This window comes from Labrus bergylta, chromosome 8 (genome assembly GCF_963930695.1).
Source record: "Labrus bergylta chromosome 8, fLabBer1.1, whole genome shotgun sequence".
NCBI classification, from domain to species: Eukaryota; Metazoa; Chordata; class Actinopteri; order Labriformes; family Labridae; genus Labrus; species Labrus bergylta.
This window is the reverse complement of record NC_089202.1, coordinates 15,358,472-15,374,535: the sequence shown is the minus strand read 5'-3', so window position 1 is coordinate 15,374,535 and position 16,064 is coordinate 15,358,472.

Below are 16,064 nucleotides of genomic sequence, written 5' to 3'. Positions count from 1 at the left end.
CATTGACATGTCCTGTGAAATGGTGAGAGAGAGAGAGAGAGAGAGAGAGAGAGGAGGAGTCCGTGAAGTGATTCTCGACACTCTGCAACCGGTGATCAGCCTGAAGTCGATAGTGAGGAGCCCCACTGGAGGGTTGTGAGAGTTCGCTTCAACTGCCAGGCTCTCTGTGATGCACACAGAAACCAAATTCATACTGATGTTGACATTCAATAAAAAAAAAATCTCTCAATATTAGTCCGAAAAACAAATTCCGCAAAACAGCAAAAGCCGCAGCGGCTTCGCGCACGCGCAGTTCATTTTTCGGCTCCGGAGCCGAAAAACAAATCCGGAAATGTGTCCTATAAATGTCTGTCCCGTTCCTGCTGAATTCAGTCTGGTCCTGTTCTCCCCGAACTCATTCTTCAAACTACAAAAACGTTTGCCAAAATTGTCGACAGAAGCATGAACTCACTGCAGCAGATGACCATGTCTCTCATGAATTTCATGACCCGGTATGTACAGCTCGTTCATGAGGAGCCACACGGGATGACTGTGATTGTTCACTTCCACGGGCAGAGGCTCGCTGTAATACCCATCATGAGCTGCATCAATGCACTCCTGATGGTGATATTCAAGAAAAACAACAGCACCGCATCAGAGGATGATGTCAACGACATATGCACCGAGGTGCTGTGTGAGGACGGTGTCAAGAAATCCTCAACATGAAAGTCAGCGGAGCAGATAGCAAATCTCAGCACGGAGGACGAGGGGGAAAAGAAACTCATCAGCTGATGCAGGTGGCTCAACAAAAAGAAGAAAGTTTAGCCTACACTGTGCAGCACTGCACATCGAGAGAGACCATCAGACAACGAGGGAAAAGGACAAACCAAGTGCTGTATTCTTCACTCTATTCAATTCCGGCCTTTAACTAAAACTTTTGTTGGGAACTCAGCTAAAAACATGCACACATTCATGACATTCACAGAGAATCGACACAAACACTTTATTACAGATGGTTGCACACAGACTCTGCTGTGAAGTTGAGAGTCGCGAAAAGGATCCCCGACACTCTGCAACAGGTGATCATCTTCTCAGAAATTTTGTCGTGTGAGGAGAAACACAGCATGGTTGTGAGAGTTCGCTCTAACTGCAGCAGGCTAGTTGTGATACACACTAGCCCACCAACTTCTTCGCTACACTGCTGATAGTGATATTCAACAAAACCGAACACATGCAGGACATCAGAGTGTGATCACATCGCGACATACAACTGCATGGTGAATATTCTAGCCATGGTTGGTCAATCCAGCGTCCTCAGTCGGACAATTCAGCCACGATATACAAGCCATGTTTCTCCTGAATCTAGACGTAAGTTCGGTCCTGAGTTACAACTTCCAACTACTAATGTGAAGCTCAGCGGAGATGAATGAGAAGAGACACAGCTCTGGAGAGGAGAAGGAAACCGCTCAAAAACAAGAAAGAATCATGGAGTCACTGTGGCAGACGACCATGTCTCTCGTGAATTTTATGACCCGGTATGTACAGCTCGTTCATGAGGAGCCACACGGGATGTCTGTGATTGTTCACTTTCACGGGCAGAGGCTCGCTGTGATACCCATCATGAGCTGCATCAATTCACTGCTGATGGTGATATTCAAGAAAAACAACGGCAGCGCAGCAGAGGGTGATCTCAACGACATATGCACCGAGGTGCTGTGTGAGGACGGTGTCAAGAAATCCTCGACATGAAAGTCAGCAAAGCGGATGTAAAATCTAAGCACGGAGGACGAGGGGGAAAAGAAACTCATCAGCTGATGCAGGTGGCTCAACAACAAGAAGAAAGTGTAGCCTACACTGTGCAGCACTGCACATCGCGAGAGACCATCAGACATTGAGGGAAAAGGACAAACCAAGTGCTGTATTCTTCACTCTGTTCATGACCTAAATAAAAAAGTATATTTGAATGTCTTGTTGTCACTCTTTATTTCCTCTACCTTGGGAACAATACCAAATAAAATAATAAAAACTGTGTAGACTACTATTAAATGGGCCATTTCTTTACAAATTCTGGCCCTTGACTAAAACTTTAGTTGGGCTACTCTCACCTAAAAACACACACACAATCATGACATTCACAGAACCTATGAATCAACACAAACACGTTATTACAGATGGTTGCACACAGACTCTGCTGTGAAGGTGAGAGTTGTGAAAAGGATCCCCGACACTCCACAACAGATGAAAGAACAGAAGCTGAGTACTCTCAGCTTCCCCTACTCAACTAAATTCTACCGTCTTTTTCTAAGTCCACATTGAGAGAAGAGTAAGCTGAGACCTTTTCAGATTCCCCTTCTCCCGTGCAACACGGTCTAGGGGAGTTTTGCAAGCCACCTTTCGCACAATTTCAGAAACCCAGACTTCAAGTCAATAGACCTATAGCCAAGGACGCGAATCAGAGGCCGAGACGGGGACACTGTCAGTCTCGCAGCCCCGCGAGTTCACCCTTGGCAGAATTGCCCTTGGCTGCTGGGAGGTGTCCGCGAAAAAGATCCCCGACACTCCACAACGGAAGAAAGAACAGAAGCTGACAAAAACACAGCTTCCCCTTCTCTACTCAATTCTATCTCTTTTTTTTCAGTCCACAGCTCTAACTACAGCAGGCTAGCCGTGATCCACATTAGCCCACAGACTTCTTCGCTTCACTGCTGATGGTGATATTCATCAAAACCAAATTTCACAGTGTGATCACATTGCGAAAAACAGCTGCATGGTGGACATCCTGGCCATGGTCGGGCAATCCAGCGTCCTCAATCACACAATCCTGCGTCCTCAGTCGGACTATCCACCGTCAGATAATCCACCGTCCTCAGTCGGACAACTCACCGTGGGACAATCCATCCCCAGTTGCACAATCCAGCTATGGTATATAAGGCATGTTTCTCGTGAAACTAGACAAAAGTTTGGTACTGAGCTACAACAGGTGAAACTTCAAACTACTAACGTGAACACGCTCAGCTGAGAGGAATAAGAAGAGGCACAGCTCTGAAGACGTGAAGAAAACCGTGCAAAAACAAGAAAGAATTATGGAGTCACTGCGGCAAACGACCATGTCTCTCGTGAATTTCATAGGCCGGTTTGTACAGCTCGTTCATGAGGAGCCACACGGGATGACTGTGATTGTTCACTTTCACGGGCAGAGGCTCGCTGTGATGTGCATCACGAGCTGCGTCAATGCACTGCTGATGATGATATTCAAGAAAAACAACAGCAGCGCAGCAGAGGATGATCTCAACGACTTGCAGCGAGGTGCTGTGTGAGGACGGTGTCAAGAAATCCTCAACATGAAAGTCAGCGGAGCAGATAGCAAATCTCAGCACGGAGGACGAGGGGGAAAAGAAACTCATCAGCTGATGCAGGTGGCTCAACAAAAAGAAGAAAGTTTAGCCTACACTGTGCAGCACTGCACATCGAGAGAGACCATCAGACAACGAGGGAAAAGGACAAACCAAGTGCTGTATTCTTCACTCTATTCAATTCCGGCCTTTAACTAAAACTTTTGTTGGGAACTCAGCTAAAAACATGCACACATTCATGACATTCACAGAGAATCGACACAAACACTTTATTACAGATGGTTGCACACAGACTCTGCTGTGAAGTTGAGAGTCGCGAAAAGGATCCCCGACACTCTGCAACAGGTGATCATCTTCTCAGAAATTTTGTCGTGTGAGGAGAAACACAGCATGGTTGTGAGAGTTCGCTCTAACTGCAGCAGGCTAGTTGTGATACACACTAGCCCACCAACTTCTTCGCTACACTGCTGATAGTGATATTCAACAAAACCGAACACATGCAGGACATCAGAGTGTGATCACATCGCGACATACAACTGCATGGTGAATATTCTAGCCATGGTTGGTCAATCCAGCGTCCTCAGTCGGACAATTCAGCCACGATATACAAGCCATGTTTCTCCTGAATCTAGACGTAAGTTCGGTCCTGAGTTACAACTTCCAACTACTAATGTGAAGCTCAGCGGAGATGAATGAGAAGAGACACAGCTCTGGAGAGGAGAAGGAAACCGCTCAAAAACAAGAAAGAATCATGGAGTCACTGTGGCAGACGACCATGTCTCTCGTGAATTTTATGACCCGGTATGTACAGCTCGTTCATGAGGAGCCACACGGGATGTCTGTGATTGTTCACTTTCACGGGCAGAGGCTCGCTGTGATACCCATCATGAGCTGCATCAATTCACTGCTGATGGTGATATTCAAGAAAAACAACGGCAGCGCAGCAGAGGGTGATCTCAACGACATATGCACCGAGGTGCTGTGTGAGGACGGTGTCAAGAAATCCTCGACATGAAAGTCAGCAAAGCGGATGTAAAATCTAAGCACGGAGGACGAGGGGGAAAAGAAACTCATCAGCTGATGCAGGTGGCTCAACAACAAGAAGAAAGTGTAGCCTACACTGTGCAGCACTGCACATCGCGAGAGACCATCAGACATTGAGGGAAAAGGACAAACCAAGTGCTGTATTCTTCACTCTGTTCATGACCTAAATAAAAAAGTATATTTGAATGTCTTGTTGTCACTCTTTATTTCCTCTACCTTGGGAACAATACCAAATAAAATAATAAAAACTGTGTAGACTACTATTAAATGGGCCATTTCTTTACAAATTCTGGCCCTTGACTAAAACTTTAGTTGGGCTACTCTCACCTAAAAACACACACACAATCATGACATTCACAGAACCTATGAATCAACACAAACACGTTATTACAGATGGTTGCACACAGACTCTGCTGTGAAGGTGAGAGTTGTGAAAAGGATCCCCGACACTCCACAACAGATGAAAGAACAGAAGCTGAGTACTCTCAGCTTCCCCTACTCAACTAAATTCTACCGTCTTTTTCTAAGTCCACATTGAGAGAAGAGTAAGCTGAGACCTTTTCAGATTCCCCTTCTCCCGTGCAACACGGTCTAGGGGAGTTTTGCAAGCCACCTTTCGCACAATTTCAGAAACCCAGACTTCAAGTCAATAGACCTATAGCCAAGGACGCGAATCAGAGGCCGAGACGGGGACACTGTCAGTCTCGCAGCCCCGCGAGTTCACCCTTGGCAGAATTGCCCTTGGCTGCTGGGAGGTGTCCGCGAAAAAGATCCCCGACACTCCACAACGGAAGAAAGAACAGAAGCTGACAAAAACACAGCTTCCCCTTCTCTACTCAATTCTATCTCTTTTTTTTCAGTCCACAGCTCTAACTACAGCAGGCTAGCCGTGATCCACATTAGCCCACAGACTTCTTCGCTTCACTGCTGATGGTGATATTCATCAAAACCAAATTTCACAGTGTGATCACATTGCGAAAAACAGCTGCATGGTGGACATCCTGGCCATGGTCGGGCAATCCAGCGTCCTCAATCACACAATCCTGCGTCCTCAGTCGGACTATCCACCGTCAGATAATCCACCGTCCTCAGTCGGACAACTCACCGTGGGACAATCCATCCCCAGTTGCACAATCCAGCTATGGTATATAAGGCATGTTTCTCGTGAAACTAGACAAAAGTTTGGTACTGAGCTACAACAGGTGAAACTTCAAACTACTAACGTGAACACGCTCAGCTGAGAGGAATAAGAAGAGGCACAGCTCTGAAGACGTGAAGAAAACCGTGCAAAAACAAGAAAGAATTATGGAGTCACTGCGGCAAACGACCATGTCTCTCGTGAATTTCATAGGCCGGTTTGTACAGCTCGTTCATGAGGAGCCACACGGGATGACTGTGATTGTTCACTTTCACGGGCAGAGGCTCGCTGTGATGTGCATCACGAGCTGCGTCAATGCACTGCTGATGATGATATTCAAGAAAAACAACAGCAGCGCAGCAGAGGATGATCTCAACGACTTGCAGCGAGGTGCTGTGTGAGGACGGTGTCAAGAAATCCTCAACATGAAAGTCAGCGGAGCAGATAGCAAATCTCAGCACGGAGGACGAGGGGGAAAAGAAACTCATCAGCTGATGCAGGTGGCTCAACAAAAAGAAGAAAGTTTAGCCTACACTGTGCAGCACTGCACATCGAGAGAGACCATCAGACAACGAGGGAAAAGGACAAACCAAGTGCTGTATTCTTCACTCTATTCAATTCCGGCCTTTAACTAAAACTTTTGTTGGGAACTCAGCTAAAAACATGCACACATTCATGACATTCACAGAGAATCGACACAAACACTTTATTACAGATGGTTGCACACAGACTCTGCTGTGAAGTTGAGAGTCGCGAAAAGGATCCCCGACACTCTGCAACAGGTGATCATCTTCTCAGAAATTTTGTCGTGTGAGGAGAAACACAGCATGGTTGTGAGAGTTCGCTCTAACTGCAGCAGGCTAGTTGTGATACACACTAGCCCACCAACTTCTTCGCTACACTGCTGATAGTGATATTCAACAAAACCGAACACATGCAGGACATCAGAGTGTGATCACATCGCGACATACAACTGCATGGTGAATATTCTAGCCATGGTTGGTCAATCCAGCGTCCTCAGTCGGACAATTCAGCCACGATATACAAGCCATGTTTCTCCTGAATCTAGACGTAAGTTCGGTCCTGAGTTACAACTTCCAACTACTAATGTGAAGCTCAGCGGAGATGAATGAGAAGAGACACAGCTCTGGAGAGGAGAAGGAAACCGCTCAAAAACAAGAAAGAATCATGGAGTCACTGTGGCAGACGACCATGTCTCTCGTGAATTTTATGACCCGGTATGTACAGCTCGTTCATGAAAAGCCATACGGGATGTCTGTGATTGTTCACTTTCACGGGCAGAGGCTCGCTGTGATACCCATCATGAGCTGCATCAATTCACTGCTGATGGTGATATTCAAGAAAAACAACGGCAGCGCATCAGAGGGTGATCTCAACGACATATGCACCGAGGTGCTGTGTGAGGACGGTGTCAAGAAATCCTCGACATGAAAGTCAGCAAAGCGGATGTAAAATCTAAGCACGGAGGACGAGGGGGAAAAGAAACTCATCAGCTGATGCAGGTGGCTCAACAACAAGAAGAAAGTGTAGCCTACACTGTGCAGCACTGCACATCGCGAGAGACCATCAGACATTGAGGGAAAAGGACAAACCAAGTGCTGTATTCTTCACTCTGTTCATGACCTAAATAAAAAAGTATATTTGAATGTCTTGTTGTCACTCTTTATTTCCTCTACCTTGGGAACAATACCAAATAAAATAATAAAAACTGTGTAGACTACTATTAAATGGGCCATTTCTTTACAAATTCTGGCCCTTGACTAAAACTTTAGTTGGGCTACTCTCACCTAAAAACACACACACAATCATGACATTCACAGAACCTATGAATCAACACAAACACGTTATTACAGATGGTTGCACACAGACTCTGCTGTGAAGGTGAGAGTTGTGAAAAGGATCCCCGACACTCCACAACAGATGAAAGAACAGAAGCTGAGTACTCTCAGCTTCCCCTACTCAACTAAATTCTACCGTCTTTTTCTAAGTCCACATTGAGAGAAGAGTAAGCTGAGACCTTTTCAGATTCCCCTTCTCCCGTGCGACACGGTCTAGGGGAGTTTTGCAAGCCACCTTTCGCACAATTTCAGAAACCCAGACTTCAAGTCAATAGACCTCCAGCCAAGGACGCGAATCAGAGGCCGAGACGGGGACACTGTCAGTCTCGCAGCCCCGCGAGTTCACCCTTGGCAGAATTGCCCTTGGCTGCTGGGAGGTGTCCGCGAAAAAGATCCCCGACACTCCACAACGGAAGAAAGAACAGAAGCTGACAAAAACACAGCTTCCCCTTCTCTACTCAATTCTATCTCTTTTTTTTCAGTCCACAGCTCTAACTACAGCAGGCTAGCCGTGATCCACATTAGCCCACAGACTTCTTCGCTTCACTGCTGATGGTGATATTCATCAAAACCAAATTTCACAGTGTGATCACATTGCGAAAAACAGCTGCATGGTGGACATCCTGGCCATGGTCGGGCAATCCAGCGTCCTCAATCACACAATCCTGCGTCCTCAGTCGGACTATCCACCGTCAGATAATCCACCGTCCTCAGTCGGACAACTCACCGTGGGACAATCCATCCCCAGTTGCACAATCCAGCTATGGTATATAAGGCATGTTTCTCGTGAAACTAGACAAAAGTTTGGTACTGAGCTACAACAGGTGAAACTTCAAACTACTAACGTGAACACGCTCAGCTGAGAGGAATAAGAAGAGGCACAGCTCTGAAGACGTGAAGAAAACCGTGCAAAAACAAGAAAGAATTATGGAGTCACTGCGGCAAACGACCATGTCTCTCGTGAATTTCATAGGCCGGTTTGTACAGCTCGTTCATGAGGAGCCACACGGGATGACTGTGATTGTTCACTTTCACGGGCAGAGGCTCGCTGTGATGTGCATCACGAGCTGCGTCAATGCACTGCTGATGATGATATTCAAGAAAAACAACAGCAGCGCAGCAGAGGATGATCTCAACGACTTGCAGCGAGGTGCTGTGTGAGGACGGTGACAAGAAATCCTCAACATGAAAGTCAGCGGAGCAGATAGCAAATCTCAGCACGGAGGACGAGGGGGAAAAGAAACTCATCAGCTGATGCAGGTGGCTCAACAAAAAGAAGAAAGTTTAGCCTACACTGTGCAGCACTGCACATCGAGAGAGACCATCAGACAACGAGGGAAAAGGACAAACCAAGTGCTGTATTCTTCACTCTATTCAATTCCGGCCTTTAACTAAAACTTTTGTTGGGAACTCAGCTAAAAACATGCACACATTCATGACATTCACAGAGAATCGACACAAACACTTTATTACAGATGGTTGCACACAGACTCTGCTGTGAAGTTGAGAGTCGCGAAAAGGATCCCCGACACTCTGCAACAGGTGATCATCTTCTCAGAAATTTTGTCGTGTGAGGAGAAACACAGCATGGTTGTGAGAGTTCGCTCTAACTGCAGCAGGCTAGTTGTGATACACACTAGCCCACCAACTTCTTCGCTACACTGCTGATAGTGATATTCAACAAAACCGAACACATGCAGGACATCAGAGTGTGATCACATCGCGACATACAACTGCATGGTGAATATTCTAGCCATGGTTGGTCAATCCAGCGTCCTCAGTCGGACAATTCAGCCACGATATACAAGCCATGTTTCTCCTGAATCTAGACGTAAGTTCGGTCCTGAGTTACAACTTCCAACTACTAATGTGAAGCTCAGCGGAGATGAATGAGAAGAGACACAGCTCTGGAGAGGAGAAGGAAACCGCTCAAAAACAAGAAAGAATCATGGAGTCACTGTGGCAGACGACCATGTCTCTCGTGAATTTTATGACCCGGTATGTACAGCTCGTTCATGAAAAGCCATACGGGATGTCTGTGATTGTTCACTTTCACGGGCAGAGGCTCGCTGTGATACCCATCATGAGCTGCATCAATTCACTGCTGATGGTGATATTCAAGAAAAACAACGGCAGCGCATCAGAGGGTGATCTCAACGACATATGCACCGAGGTGCTGTGTGAGGACGGTGTCAAGAAATCCTCGACATGAAAGTCAGCAAAGCGGATGTAAAATCTAAGCACGGAGGACGAGGGGGAAAAGAAACTCATCAGCTGATGCAGGTGGCTCAACAACAAGAAGAAAGTGTAGCCTACACTGTGCAGCACTGCACATCGCGAGAGACCATCAGACATTGAGGGAAAAGGACAAACCAAGTGCTGTATTCTTCACTCTGTTCATGACCTAAATAAAAAAGTATATTTGAATGTCTTGTTGTCACTCTTTATTTCCTCTACCTTGGGAACAATACCAAATAAAATAATAAAAACTGTGTAGACTACTATTAAATGGGCCATTTCTTTACAAATTCTGGCCCTTGACTAAAACTTTAGTTGGGCTACTCTCACCTAAAAACACACACACAATCATGACATTCACAGAACCTATGAATCAACACAAACACGTTATTACAGATGGTTGCACACAGACTCTGCTGTGAAGGTGAGAGTTGTGAAAAGGATCCCCGACACTCCACAACAGATGAAAGAACAGAAGCTGAGTACTCTCAGCTTCCCCTACTCAACTAAATTCTACCGTCTTTTTCTAAGTCCACATTGAGAGAAGAGTAAGCTGAGACCTTTTCAGATTCCCCTTCTCCCGTGCGACACGGTCTAGGGGAGTTTTGCAAGCCACCTTTCGCACAATTTCAGAAACCCAGACTTCAAGTCAATAGACCTCCAGCCAAGGACGCGAATCAGAGGCCGAGACGGGGACACTGTCAGTCTCGCAGCCCCGCGAGTTCACCCTTGGCAGAATTGCCCTTGGCTGCTGGGAGGTGTCCGCGAAAAAGATCCCCGACACTCCACAACGGAAGAAAGAACAGAAGCTGACAAAAACACAGCTTCCCCTTCTCTACTCAATTCTATCTCTTTTTTTTCAGTCCACAGCTCTAACTACAGCAGGCTAGCCGTGATCCACATTAGCCCACAGACTTCTTCGCTTCACTGCTGATGGTGATATTCATCAAAACCAAATTTCACAGTGTGATCACATTGCGAAAAACAGCTGCATGGTGGACATCCTGGCCATGGTCGGGCAATCCAGCGTCCTCAATCACACAATCCTGCGTCCTCAGTCGGACTATCCACCGTCAGATAATCCACCGTCCTCAGTCGGACAACTCACCGTGGGACAATCCATCCCCAGTTGCACAATCCAGCTATGGTATATAAGGCATGTTTCTCGTGAAACTAGACAAAAGTTTGGTACTGAGCTACAACAGGTGAAACTTCAAACTACTAACGTGAACACGCTCAGCTGAGAGGAATAAGAAGAGGCACAGCTCTGAAGACGTGAAGAAAACCGTGCAAAAACAAGAAAGAATTATGGAGTCACTGCGGCAAACGACCATGTCTCTCGTGAATTTCATAGGCCGGTTTGTACAGCTCGTTCATGAGGAGCCACACGGGATGACTGTGATTGTTCACTTTCACGGGCAGAGGCTCGCTGTGATGTGCATCACGAGCTGCGTCAATGCACTGCTGATGATGATATTCAAGAAAAACAACAGCAGCGCAGCAGAGGATGATCTCAACGACTTGCAGCGAGGTGCTGTGTGAGGACGGTGACAAGAAATCCTCAACATGAAAGTCAGCGGAGCAGATAGCAAATCTCAGCACGGAGGACGAGGGGGAAAAGAAACTCATCAGCTGATGCAGGTGGCTCAACAAAAAGAAGAAAGTTTAGCCTACACTGTGCAGCACTGCACATCGAGAGAGACCATCAGACAACGAGGGAAAAGGACAAACCAAGTGCTGTATTCTTCACTCTATTCAATTCCGGCCTTTAACTAAAACTTTTGTTGGGAACTCAGCTAAAAACATGCACACATTCATGACATTCACAGAGAATCGACACAAACACTTTATTACAGATGGTTGCACACAGACTCTGCTGTGAAGTTGAGAGTCGCGAAAAGGATCCCCGACACGCTGCAACAGGTGATCATCTTCTCAGAAATTTCGTCGTGTGAGGAGAAACACAGCATGGTTGTGAGAGTTCGCTCTAACTGCAGCAGGCTAGCTGTGATACACACTAGCCTACCAACTTCTTCGCTACACTGCTGATAGTGATATTCAACAAAACCGAACACATGCAGGACATCAGAGTGTGATCACATCGCGACATACAACTGCATGGTGAATATTCTAGCCATGGTTGGTCAATCCAGCGTCCTCAGTCGGACAATTCAGCCACGATATACAAGCCATGTTTCTCCTGAATCTAGACGTAAGTTCGGTCCTGAGTTACAACTTCCAACTACTAATGTGAAGCTCAGCGGAGATGAATGAGAAGAGACACAGCTCTGGAGAGGAGAAGGAAACCGCTCAAAAACAAGAAAGAATCATGGAGTCACTGTGGCAGACGACCATGTCTCTCGTGAATTTTATGACCCGGTATGTACAGCTCGTTCATGAAAAGCCATACGGGATGTCTGTGATTGTTCACTTTCACGGGCAGAGGCTCGCTGTGATACCCATCATGAGCTGCATCAATTCACTGCTGATGGTGATATTCAAGAAAAACAACGGCAGCGCATCAGAGGGTGATCTCAACGACATATGCACCGAGGTGCTGTGTGAGGACGGTGTCAAGAAATCCTCGACATGAAAGTCAGCAAAGCGGATGTAAAATCTAAGCACGGAGGACGAGGGGGAAAAGAAACTCATCAGCTGATGCAGGTGGCTCAACAACAAGAAGAAAGTGTAGCCTACACTGTGCAGCACTGCACATCGCGAGAGACCATCAGACATTGAGGGAAAAGGACAAACCAAGTGCTGTATTCTTCACTCTGTTCATGACCTAAATAAAAAAGTATATTTGAATGTCTTGTTGTCACTCTTTATTTCCTCTACCTTGGGTACAATACCAAATAAAATAATAAAAACTGTGTAGACTACTATTAAATGGGCCATTTCTTTACAAATTCTGGCCCTTGACTAAAACTTTAGTTGGGCTACTCTCACCTAAAAACACACACACAATCATGACATTCACAGAACCTATGAATCAGCACAAACACGTTATTACAGAAGGACAATCAACTTGTAATTCTTCACTGTTAATAAATAAAATAGAAATGTTTAATGCCTTGTTGTCACTCTTATACAGCTAAAACAGTCTGGGGTAAAATTGACCCCAAAGAACACCGATGCGTACATGTGTACAGGACATTGAACACAAATCAACATGTCAATTTAAATGTTATGTTTACCCCATGGTCATTAAATATGAAGCAAAAAAATGAAAATGATTTCAGTTGTTTATTTAGAGTTGTTAAATGCTGAATGGGGTCAAATTGACCCCAAAGACAATAGAAGGGTTAATTTCTTCCGCTTTGGTCACAATATCATATCGAAATAAAAAAAAACTGTGTAGGCTACTGATAGAAAAATACTAAGTGTGTAACTGAGTGCTGTGCTCACGATGATGAAGTTTCTTTTAGAAGTTTAGTGGGAGTAAGCAAGTAAGCCGGTGAAACTGTGCCTCTCAGAGAAGAGAGAACTTCTCTATTTTTATGTAGCATGATGAAGTGTTATCTGTTTAGTGTTTAAATACTGAGACTCCTCTCTGTTCAGGGAGCTCCTCTCCCACAGCTCTGTGATGTGTGAGATTCTGTGCACTGCTTGAGTAAAGATACGTTGACTTCAAAATCTTCATTGGGAGTGTGATGTTACTTTTTCACCCACAGCTTCTCATGATTACATAGGCTATTTCTAAATGAATGTAATTAATGTTGAATGTGATATATTATTAGATAGTTGATACTGACACTGTTAATTAATAAAGTTTTGATGCTTTGTTGTCACCCTGAATTCCCTCCACTTTGGGCTATTAAAACTGTGCAGGCTTATCATGATTAAAAAAGCTATTTCTTAGAAACTTCAGTGCACACAGACTGCTTTGAAAATTAAATTTGAAATGCACATCGCGAGAGCATCAAACATCGAGGGAAAAGGACAAATCAATTTCTTATTCTTCACTGTTAATAAATACAATTATAATACCTTGTTCTCACTCGCAATTTCATCCACGTTGTGAAAATAAAAAAAACTGCGTATGCTCATGATTTTTCTGAGACACTTTATTGCACGCAGACTCTGTTGTAAAGTTGCGAGTTTTGAACAGTTTCATCGAGGAGGAGTAAAGTCCTCTGCAGATAACAGCGAACATCTCTCCGTCTCAGCAAAGCTTGTCGAGAGGCAGCAGAGTCCTCTGAACAGCAGCGTAAAAGGATGTGATCACATTGACATGTCCTGTGAAATGGTGAGAGAGAGAGAGAGAGAGAGAGAGAGAGAGAGAGAGAGAGAGAGAGAGAGAGAGAGCAGTCTTTATATTGTTCTTAACTGAGCCTTCGGTGCTCCGTGCAACCCGCCCCTTGGTGCTGGGAGGAGTCCGCGAATCAGTGATCAGCCTATCAAAAAACGAAAAACAATTCCGGAAAGGGGAGGTTTTGCGAGATTTTCAAGAAGCCGAAAATGTGTCTCATAAATGTTTGTCCCGTTCCTGCTGAATTCAGTCTGGTCCTGCCCTACCAGAACTCACTCTTCAAACTACAAAAAAATTGGCCGAAATGCTCTACAGAATCATGAACTCACTGTGGCAGATGACCATGTCTCTAATGAATTTTATGACCCGGTATGTACAGCTCGTTCATGAGGAGCCACACAGGATGACTTTGATTGTTCACTTCCACGGGCAGAGGCTCGCTGTCATATCCATCACGAGGTGCTTCAATTCACTGCTGATGGTGATATTCAAGAAAAACAACAGCACCGCATCAGAGGGTGATCTCAACGACATATGCACCGAGGTGCTGTGTGAGGACGGTGTCAAGAAATCCTCGACCTGAAAGTCAGCAAAGCGAATCTACGAGAGGCCCCGCCCCCAACTATGACACGTCGAGTGTATAAATGTATGTCCCTTTCCTGATCCATCCAGCAGAGTACGTCTGGTCTCTTTTACAATCAGACATACTGTGAATCAAACTTTATAAGAAGAAGAAATCTTGCCTCTTGAATCTTGAATCTCCCTCGTCAGTGAAATTGTCATGGACCCACTATGGAAAACGATTATGTCAGTCATAGATTTCATTTGGAGACCTCTGCATCCTATGGTTTGAAAATGGATCGCCGAGCCTTTACGTTGCGTAGGCTACCACATCGGTCTACTGGAATAAAATTGTCTCGTCCTTTTTTTGTTGTGTTCCTACCTTGGCTTTTCAGTTCCAAAGTGCATGATATCTCGCCTATTAAATAAATGTGATTGGTTGAAAACATTAGAAATTGAAGTATCGTTTTTTTATGTAAGAGTTGAGGCCTACAGCGGGTCCTGGTGGCCTACTTGTACCGAAAACTGAATATTAACAATTACAAAACAGGTCAGGAATGATCATTATGCTATCCTCGCATTGTATGAAAAAAAAATATTTTAAATTGTTTTTGTGGGGGGGGCATTCACTCAAGATGAATTCATAAGACTGCAGGTTACAGTTTTAAAACACAAAATCTGAGCAACAACAGGAGAAACTTCAAACTACTAATGTGAAGCTCAGCGGAGATGAATAAGAAGAGACAAAGCTCTGGAGGAGAAGGAAACCGCTCAAAAACAAGAAAGAAACATGGAGTCACTGTGGCAGACGACCATGTCTCTCGTGAATTTTATGACCCGGTATGTACAGCTCGTTCATGAGGAGCCACACGGGATGCCTGTGATTGTTCACTTTCACGGGCAGAGGCTCGCTGTGATACCCATCATGAGCTGCATCAATGCACTGCTGATGGTGATATTCAAGAAAAACAACAGCACCGCAGCAGAGTTTAATCTCAACGACATATGCACCGAGGTGCTGTGTGAGGACGGTGTCAAGAAATCCTCGACATGAAAGTCAGCCTAAAAAAAAAAAGCCTACACTGTGCAGCAGTGCACATTGAGAGAGACCATCAGACAACGAGGGAAAAGGACAAATCAATCGATGTATTCGTCACTCTGTTCACAGCCTAAATACAAATTAAAACGTTAATGTCTTGTTGTCGCTCTTTATTTCCTCCACCTTGGGCACAATATCAAATAAAATAATAAAAACTGTGTCGTTTACTCATGATTAAATACCCATTTATTTTGTTGTTGCAACTTTGATCTCTTATAGACTAAATTGGTTGGATGATTCAGATGTGATTTTCGATGTTTGAGCTCCCATAGACTAATATTGGTTGGAGCCTTCAGCTGTTATTGCATCTTTGGGCTACCATAGCTTCGCATTGGTTTGAGAATTCAGCTGTGGTTTTTGGGTTTTGATCTCCAATAGACTTAACATTTGTTGGAGAATTCAGCTGTTTTTACACCTTGAGCTCCCATAGACTTAACGTTGGTTGGATGATTGAGCTGTGGTTGGACATTTCGAGGTCTGGCTAAGGGTATCAAAGAAGCAACAAATCCACCTTACATGACATTCTGTACTTGACTTGCCT